We start from the raw sequence: 10,353 nt of genomic DNA on the forward strand, positions 1-10,353 counted from the left end.
CTGGGATTTTTCATTCTTGCAAACCATCCCCAGTAAGATATGTCCATGCTGAATTATGTTTGACATCCATATAACCTCAGAGCTACCCGTGTGCAAGACCACTGGAGGTTGAGTGGAAATTAAACAATTGTGTGATGATGCATGAGGAAAAAAGAATCCTGCTCCTCCTTTCAGCATTGTAGAGCTAAAAGGAGGAAAAAGTAAAAACTGTCCCCTAAACAAGCAGATATAACCTCCATTAAGAAACGAGTTGAGTATGGTGCAATTTGTACATTATCACTTTTCAAAGTAGACCCACACTAACTTTTTCTAAATACTGTAACGTACATTGCAGGCCACTTGCAGGTTCCCCACCCCCACCATTGGGTTCCCTAACTGGGTCTTGGTTTTTCTCCCTACCCCTGCTCTGCCCTGGGCTCTTCATCACACCTTCCTTGTTCAGCCATTCCCAGTTTCCACCTACCACACACAGTGGATTCTTCAGCTCAGTCTTTTTAGCTCAGTGTCTTTGAATGCCCCTTGTTTCTGATTTTGTGGCAGAGGGTGGATAAAGTTTCAGATCTACTTTCTCTACCATTTATCATTTTGTATACTGTTGTCATATCCCTTCTCAACTCTTCTAAACAGTCTGAATCTTTTCAATTTCTTTATGGAAGATGGTCTGTCCAAGGAATTCTTTGGCTGTACACCCTTTGTGGATTGGGGGAAGGAGGAGAATGGACGTGTGTAATCACAGATCTATAGGTCTAGTCCCAACTCCTGCAAACTGAGCTTCATTACATGTAGGGGTTGTGCAGTCTCTGCACTGCAGATAGGGTCTTCTGCAGCTGCTGCATGAGTACACTCATTCTTACTGCTAGCATGAAGTAGTGCTGACAGTTCGCTGCTGCTGTAGCTCACTACTAGACTGACGTGACATCTAGTCTAATCCTACCTCTCTGTTCTGCTACCAGGACCCAGAGGGGGCTATTTACAAGATGTAATCTTAATTCATTTTAGCTTAGCCATGCTACTTATCTCTTACTTTTCCTCCATAAACACCCACAAGACTGCTTACCTCACAGTATGTACTTTTAAAGAGATGCATTCAGCTTTCAGTAAAATACACCCGGTGGGAATACAAGTCAAGGATAGTGCTGTCTTGTCCTGGGTGCTTAAGTTTATCCTCGTTTCTATTTTGTTCCTCTGCATCCATTTTTCTAGCAATCCTGAATAATTTTTTTTTGAGAGGAGGGCGGTTATATTCCCTTTCATATCGTATTTTTTTTATATCGCAGTATAGCCCAAAAGGTTATTGATTTAAGCAAAATGAAAAATCTTCCCTTTTGTCCAGACATGATAGAACTGTGGCAAAAGAAGAGTCAACCTCAACAAATGGTGATACATCGGGGGGAATTACCTGAGAATTTGGATTGGGTGCTGATACTAAAGAATCCTGGAGAGAGTTTTGATCTTTACTTGCAAACAGCATGATGTCTCCAGTGACCTGCTTGTGTAGCAGGTTTGGCGTACCAAAAGTTCAAAATAATGGCATTAGTAAATCCATTTACATGTCATCAACTGGGAACCAAAAATCTTGATTGCTTTTTATCTTTTTAAAGTACCCCAGGTTTGTGTGATCTGTGATTTAGCTTAGTTTGCTTACTGCTGAATTTAGGTCATTTTGTACTTTACCTATTCCAAACAAAACTCAAGTGGAGGGAGACTACAGTACAAATATAATTGCCATTCTTAATGTTGAAAAGGAAGCATCTTTGTGAAAGATGCGTTTGAAAAAATGTTCTCCTCTAATACTCTCCCCCTTCCTTCATGTTCTCTTGGGGGAGGTACCGAGAGTTCATTGAACTGAAATAGAGGATTAAAGAGATCGGTGCTTAGATGTGAGAGCTGTAAGCAGAGATCAAGAGGAGGTTGTTCGCTGTGCCAGCTTTCCAAGATGGGGTTTTCCACACCAGCTTCATAGAAGGAAGCAAAGTCCTGAGTGGGGTGGGTGAGCTGGGATTTTTTGAAAATAGTTGTGCCTTTCATTTGCTTGGAATGAGGTTTTGCTTTTTTATTCTTCTCCAGCTGATAGTAAGATGTTTTCCCATCATATCTGAATTGTAAAGGGACACGGTTAAAAGTAAAATATATTTGAGTCCCTCTGAGAACAAACTCTGTGCATCTCATATTAAACATTCACTTTGGTTATTTCCTCAAATCTTGTCCTAATTCAGAAAGTATGTAATTGAAGCTACTGCATCCTTTGCTGTTTTCCTGTTCCAGTATAAATACTTTACTGGATGAACTCGGAAAACCTTGATTCATAATGTTAAAAGGGGAGTTAGCCCTAAATCACATTCCCAATGTTGTTAGCTAGACTAAATACATAGTTCAGAACTGAGTGTTCATCTTTTTTATTTTAATTCAAAATGTGATGTAAATGTTATTGTTTCCAAAAATTGTCACTAGTGAAAGTTATTTTTCCCCAAGCTTTTGGGGGGGGGGGGAAAGAGGGAGAGTTAATTCCATCCAAATTGTGTTCCAAAAAGCAACATGCTTCATTAGCAAAGATTTAGGGATTCAGATAGACTTTACAACCTAAATACACTGACTTAATGCCAGAAATGTAGGACAGTGACATTGATTTAAACAATGACAGGTGACATTTTATTTTGATTGAACTGAAGTCTGACTGGTTTCAGAGTAGCAGCCGTGTTAGTCTGTATTCGCAAAAAGAAAAGGAGTACCCGTAGCACCTTAGAGACTAACAAATTTATTAGAGCATAAGCTTTCGTGAGCTACAGCTCACTTCATCGGATGCATCCGATGAAGTGAGCTGTAGCTCACGAAAGCTTATGCTCTAATAAATTTGTTAGTCTCTAAGGTGCCACGGGTACTCCTTTTCTTTTTTTGAAGTCTGACTATTAACCCTAATTAAACTTTTATTTTTTTATTGGGGGGGGAGGAGAAGTGGGAGTAGAGGAAGTGTTACGTGTGGAAGTATAATTTACACGACTATATATAACTTCAAGCAGTAATTTAGTGCCAATTGAATGGCACTTAGTCACCACACTGTTTCTAATTAACATTTCTAATGAGAGCTTTCTAGTGGCTTTAATTTAATCATTCAACACAGTAGGGGCTCACAAATGTGAAAGTATATTAGGAAGTTGTTAAGCATTCTGTTAATAAGATCAGTTGAAATCACTTTATGGAAATGTTAACCCATTCCACAAAGGTACCATAGACCAGATTAACAAAGGAGTTCAGCATCCAACAGCTCCCATTGGCCCTGACTCTGGAAAGGAATCCTATCCAGGAACACACTTAAGTATGTGCTTAAGTGCCTTCCTGAATTGGGACCGTTGAGAACAGTGGCTGTTGCTGTGAGATGACCACTTCAGTTAATAGCCTAAATGAGAGCACAGCTCTCTTGCAACTCTGCACTAAATTTGTAGGTGCTGTGGCCATCTTTTTCAATGTGCTCAGGCTGTTTTCTCATTTGTGGTACTAAGTTTATATTCCATAATAATGATGTAGTAACAAGCATTTCATTACTGCAGTTCCCACCACCATCCCTCCACTAGTCACGATATTTGAATTTTAAACAAATCTAAATTACTAATACCCTTTTAGTTGACTACATTCAAGACAAAAATCTTGTCGTGGATAGTTGATGCCATGCTTTGTTTTTCTCTCAAAAAAAACCTCAGCTCCCTGTTTGTTTTCACCCACGCACCAAGTGTTCTCTAGGAAACCTGTTCTTAGTCCAGCAATGGCTTATCTGTCAGCCGCACAGCAATTCGGTTCTCCAGGTGCATTTCTGATGTACAAACTGGCTCTGGACTGGTTTAATGGAAAGCTCTCCTAGCTGTTCAAATAACACTTTCGATGCAAACAGGCAGGTCTGTGGTCTTGTTTTCTCAGGCTCTTTCTCATCCTTCTGAAGTTGCCTTGACTTCGGTCACTCTCTCAAAAGATCTCTCACAGAACAGTAACACTCCTTTCCACTTCTATGCTACAATTCAGACAAAGAACTCAAAGCACTTTGCAAACATCAAGCCTCTAAGATATTATCTCTATTAAGAAATGCCTTCACAACACAGCTGCCAACTTTCATGTGGTAAATAAGCACCATGACTTTCACAATAAGCCAAAAATCAAGCTAATCCCATTTCAAAACAAGCTAATCCCTAAGAACCCAACACTCTATGTGACTAGATCCCCCCCGGCTTGCAGTCTGCTGTGAACCCTTGACTCTCTCTTGCCCCTGCTTGCCAGGAGCTGATCAAAAATAAAAAGGTACAAGCCCAACAAGCTAAAAACTAACCAACAAGCAACTCAAGCCAAAAGAAGCCCAATTTCTGTGGTTTTTTTCATGGGTTTGGTATGTCTGCTTCACAATTGTCTGAAAACAGCCATGTGATGAGTCAGCACCTTTGTTTATGATCTGTCAAAGGGCTGGTCTACAGTTTTTGTACAGGTTTAACTATATAGATTTAGAAGCTGCAGCCTCTAATGTGGATGCAGTTATATCATATTCTACTTTCAAGGTCTCCATTTCAAATATAAGCAAACATTTCTCTCTTCAGAGTTTAGAGAAAGGATTTTGTTTTCTTCTCACAGATTTTGAGGGGAGCTCTATTTGCTGTTGTCTTGTTCCTTTTAGCACTGGAATACCAGACTTTTTTCCAAATTGCTGTCACCAAAGCAAGTGTTACTGCAAAGTTTGCCAAAATTTGGTCTAGGGACTAATGCAGCAGGCATCCCAAAACTGCGGAAAGGCAAATCGGAGTCCTTTAAATCCCCTGATGATTTGCCTGTCTGGCAGTGGGTTTTAACCTTTTTGCATTTGCAGAGCCCTAAAAAATTTCAAATGCAGGTGCATACCCATTTGGAAATCTTAGGCAGAGTTTGCAGACCCCCAGGGGACTGCGGACCACAAGTCAAAAACTACTGCTCTAGGGGGATTTTCAAAGGAGGGGCTACCACATGAAGTTAAGTCCATTCCAGGAAAACTTCTCTTCCCCAGCCATTATCGCTGGAAATATGTTGAGTTTCTGTAATGAAAGCTTTCAGCTCGGGCCTCTGAAACACAAAAATCCTTTCACAGCAAAAATTGTCAATTATGATACAAATACGCATTATTGCAGGTAATACCCTGTAATTTTTGTCTGAGCATAGTACCATATGGACCAGCAGGGTGCTTTGCATGAACAAGCTGTTCTTTTGTCTTAGTGTTTCCAACCTGCTCTAAAATGTTAAATAGGAATGTGTTAACACCACAAACACCAGAAAAAGAAATAGTCTGCTCTCAATCCTTGTTGCTCTGTCCCTCTCTGTGAGGGAGTAACAAGTGTCAAACCTTGCAGCCAGAGACCAGGATCTATCCCCCACACCATCATCTGTCCCAAAAATAAGATGGATGAAGCTTACATGTATTTGCATTGCAAACAATTTTTGGAAATTGTGGGATTTCATTTATTCTTCCCATTATGATTAGCAGAATTTGCACTTATTATTGATGTTGGCCTGTGGGTTGAGCCCTGGCATATAAGCTACATTGTAGGAAATACACTGCCACTGGGTGCTGTGTATCTGTAACATATTTAGCCTATGCAGTGCATTTACTAGATGTCCAGAGACCTAAACTGGAAAAACACATTCACGCTCAGGGATTTGGGAAGTGACGTCTGTGTACAGAGAGTAAATGACAAACCTGCCAAGTCATTATTTTTGAAGTGGTGAAATAAAGGACATTGTTTAACAGAGTTTAGTAGAAGGGCCACTCTGGGTAAAATCCAGCTTGCCTTACTTATGCTAATAGCCCCACAACAGGACTACTTGTATAAGTGAAGCAAAAAGAGTTTCATCCTAAGCACTGAGAAGGGCTCAGCCTATTTGTCTATTTCTGATATTAAATGTTTTCATGACTTGTTTGGGTAACACCAAGGGTCAAACTCCAGTCCTATCAACAGCCATTGAAAACAATTTATACCAGAAAGATAGGCAGGGGAGATGTATATATAAATGTCTGTTGGACATTGCATTACATGAGGTTTTTATTTCATTTTTTTTTTAAAGCATCACATTGATCAGCCAGCTCAGTGCTTTATGATGGGTAGTTTAGATAGCCCATGCTAATAGTCTGACACTTATATTTTGACATGCATGTTTTTCATTTGGTTTTTCTTTTCCATGGCAACTGTGCTAAGAAAAATATATAATGTATAACACCTATAATCAAGAGTTGCCCTTTGTAATCCTACCAAGGGTAAATATTGCTTTAAATTCTTTCCAGATGTTGGTTTGCAATAAAATCAGTTACATTTAAAATGTCAGTCACCAACGTTGTTGCAGTGTAACAAAACATAAGGGGGTGGCCAAGTTTTGACTGGTGTTTTGGGGGGTTGCCTACATTAAACTATCTCAACTTCACCTTCTATTATGACAGTATCATCCATCTTTATGGCTGTGTTATATGCTATTTGAAGTATTCTTGGTATAGTTATGTTGGCAAATACCCAATCACAGAACTTTCTAGTTTATTGTGGCATAATTCCATTTTGCTTTGGGTCCCAGAAGGCCAAAATCCCACACAACACTAACGTGTCCACTTCCCAGCGTGTTATTTTAGCAACTGTGATGTTAGGTTGATGTATATTCAGGAATCATCTTAGCTTGAAGTTATTCCTTGAACATGTTGCACCTAATCCACCACTGCGCTACTCCAGTTTTACACCAACATGAGATGATGAAACAAACTCAATTTACTTCTACATAGTAGCTTCAGGATTTTCACAACTAGTCATGTCATCAAATAAAAGAAGAAAACAAAACCGATGACAACAAATGCTCTCAGATGATAGACCTAAGAAAAGGAATGATCACTGCTTCATAAAAAGGAGGATTTAAGATACCAATTCAAAATGGGACCATGCAAGCAGTGGTAAACTAAGCTTTTCCACTGACCTGCCTGGAATTGTGGATAATCTCAGACCACTTTCTATGAGACAAATATCCACAACACGATTGGTACCCTCATTGGCAATGCCTGTAGAGAGGCCGTAGACTACAGAGCCCATAGAGAGGGAATGACGCATCCCTAGAGAGCTCCACCAGTACACTGGTGGGGCCCAGGGAGCAGAAGTTAGTGTTACCAGAAGCAAGGGGATGTCATCAGTTTCTATTTTTAAATATAAAACGTAATGGTGCCACTTTAAGAAAGGTTGTGTGGACAGCATGTTTAAATGAATCCTTTTGTGTAAGGCAAATAGCTGCATTTACTACAGCATTTGGTTCACATATTAAAATATTCTGTGCCCTGACCCAAACTTCATGCTATACTAAACAAGAGAATTATTTCAAACACCGCACTGGGCCATCTCAGCCCTTGATTGCAATGAAGTTACATATAGAATTAATTTAGCCCAATTTTGGGGGGTTACAATTTTTATTTATAAAAAAAGCCACCAAAGAAAAATATTTCAAAACTGCATCCTGAATAATTGTGGCTCTGCAATTGTGGCCTAGAAGCCACTACCGCAAGCCTTTACAGTAACTAGTACTATAGAAAACCTTAACACCCCCAGCCAGTGGGGTCAGCATCTGGAGAAAGGGTGTTTCAAATCCACAGTGCCCTTCCTTCTCTTCTATTGCCCAGCCCCAAAGGGCTGTCCTCCATAAGACTATTGTCCTACCTACAAGCCGTGACACTCACAGATCAGTAACATGTTGACCACTACTTCCTTCCTTATGAATTATTATTTGCATTACTGCGGCACATAGAGGCCCCAGCTATGGCTTTCCAGCTCAGGTGACCAAAGGAGGACACTAATCACTACGTCAAGTTCGATTTCCCTCCTTGGGTATAGCTGGCCAGCAGAAGTTAGAATGACCTACTGAGCTGGGAAGGGAGGAAGAAGGAACAGTGCAGCCCCCTGCACCTCTGTGGGCTGGCATTCTGGAAAGCTGCTAATGGTTGGCTGAGAGCAAGTTAAGCCAGAATTATCAGGCAGAAAACAGGTGGAGCTTGGCCCCTAGCCTGACACTGCTTTCTCTTTCTTCCCATTTCCCAAAGAGGTCTCAAGGATGCTCTGTTCACCCTTTCCAGGGATCCTTTGCTCCAATCTGAGAGAGACCTTGAGCCCTTTCCCAATCCAGTGCCTGGATCCACAGATCCTACCTTAATTTCTCCCTCCCACCCCCACATAGATCTGTACAGTCCTTTTAACTACAGAAGTGGAAATTTAGAGGAATCAAGTATTTCAGTGTTCTCAGGTTGCAATTCTGCCCTCTGTATGCATAATGTATGCACATCAAGATCGCCCGGCTGGTTACATTCATGCCTATTCATTAGGATGGCATTGTGCCCATACACATGGTGGGAAGTTATTTTCTCTAAGTTACAGCTGCCAACAAAAATGGGTTTAGATGAATAATCTGCACAGAGTTGCAATACCCAGCTTCTGCAGGAAGCCCCTGTTCTCTGCCTTAGTGGCACATCCCTCCTTAGTCCTGCTAACAGCTTTTGACAAGTCACAATTCTCAACCCTGTTGGAAGCATCAGACCGATCTAAATGGCAGATAAATGCCAAAACCTCAGCTACAGTTCTCTTACGCCCTAAGTAGTAAAATAGAGATGTTTAAATGGCATTATGTCATATTTGTCAGATATCACGTTATCATTCAGCTTACAAAACAAGAGCAACATTATGGCTCCATCCATCTGGAAGCAACAGGCTTGTATCTCAGGAATGGAGTCCACTTGACAGATGCTACTTCTATTCCTATAGTCACACAATACATCTCAACTACTGTAGGGTTCTTGAAGTGCTCCCAATGGATTCCATACTTATGACAATATTACCAGGGCCTGCCTTCCAGCAAATCCCATAGCTGTAGAATAAAAGCCTCACCCTGATTTATCAAGTACTGTACAACTGGCTGCTGTTAGCAGTGATGCCGTTTGGTGCAATAGCAACAGCTGTGGAGATAGGGCTCCTGATATAATAAAACTATGCAAGTTGGCAGGTTCTTTTCTTCAAGCTACAGCATGAATCTAAACTTTAAAAAAAACTCTGGCATAAAATTTGCCTGTAGTTTTTGCTGCCCTGGGGGTTTCTGTGATGTCACCACAAGGGGAAGTTGGGTGGATACTCTGTGTCTGCTCCCATGCTGTTGCTCACAGGAGTTATAGAAGCATTAAGAGGAAGATCTTTCAGAACAAGGTCAATAATCATGCCAAGAGCAATCAGCTCACTTGGACCTTCTCAGGGGTGACGGCGTCTTTACTGAGCTTTTACCGTCTGAGCTGAGATTAAGGGAGATGCATTTAGTAGTCCCTGCATGCCTCCTCTGAACCCAGCCCAGAGATCCAAGTGAGCTAATATTGAAATACTTCACTGTAAAAAGAAAAGGAGTACTTGTGGCACCTTAGAGACTAACAAGTTTATTTGAGCAACCAGAGATGTTTATTTGACTTGGTTCAAGCATCAGAATATCTGCATGAGTTTCTCCGGCCATTATTTCTGCTCTCTGTTTACAGAGTGTTGATGTAGGAAACAGTGCTCCTCTTGAAGTATCCAGAAATCATGAGGCTCCAGTCTTCAAGTATTTTATACATTGATTATGAGACCAGTGGTTCCTCAACATGCAAAAGGAATTGTTGATTATAGGCATCTGAGCACTTCCTTCTTTCTCTCACTCCACACCCCACATAAAGGAAATTGAATTTAACCTCCACCCTGACTTTTTAGGGGACCTGAATTGTATAAGTTTGACAGAGACAGCACTTGTGAACGTTCAATACTCAGGTTAATATAGCTCTCAGCTGAGCTGCAGTATGGCAGGGAGCCTCAGATTGCACATCCATTTTAAGTTCTAACAAATCCCACTTCTTGGGCTTGTGTTGATTCAATCTGTCTGCAAATAATTCCAGATCAGGGAAATTAAAAGAAAAAGAAATCTACAGGTGCCACTTTATCTTATACCCTACTCAAACTAAAAACAAATGAATGTAAGTAAAATACATACTCACACAGCCCAGACAAGCCAGCCAGGGCATTCTCTCTCCTTTCTGTTCTTTTCTCTGCTGAGGAGAGCAACAGGAAAACACCTGCTGTCCCTGACTGGGTCCTGCTAAGAGCACAGCTGCTTCTCATCACCCCATAATTAGAAGAAAGTGAGGTAGCTTAGTCAAGTTAACCCTGGCTGGTTGCTTGCCTTTTCCTAAAGCTGTGCGAGTCCCACAGATCAGCAGTCTCCACCACTCTAGAGAATAACCCATTTGGGCTGGAACTTTCTTTTCAATAGCCACCCTGGAGAAGATACCAGAATCTAAAACAGAACTTAAATTGCCAATGCCCTAGG

The sequence above is a fragment of the Dermochelys coriacea genome, chromosome 11, assembly GCF_009764565.3.
Source record: "Dermochelys coriacea isolate rDerCor1 chromosome 11, rDerCor1.pri.v4, whole genome shotgun sequence".
NCBI lineage: Eukaryota > Metazoa > Chordata > Testudines > Dermochelyidae > Dermochelys > Dermochelys coriacea.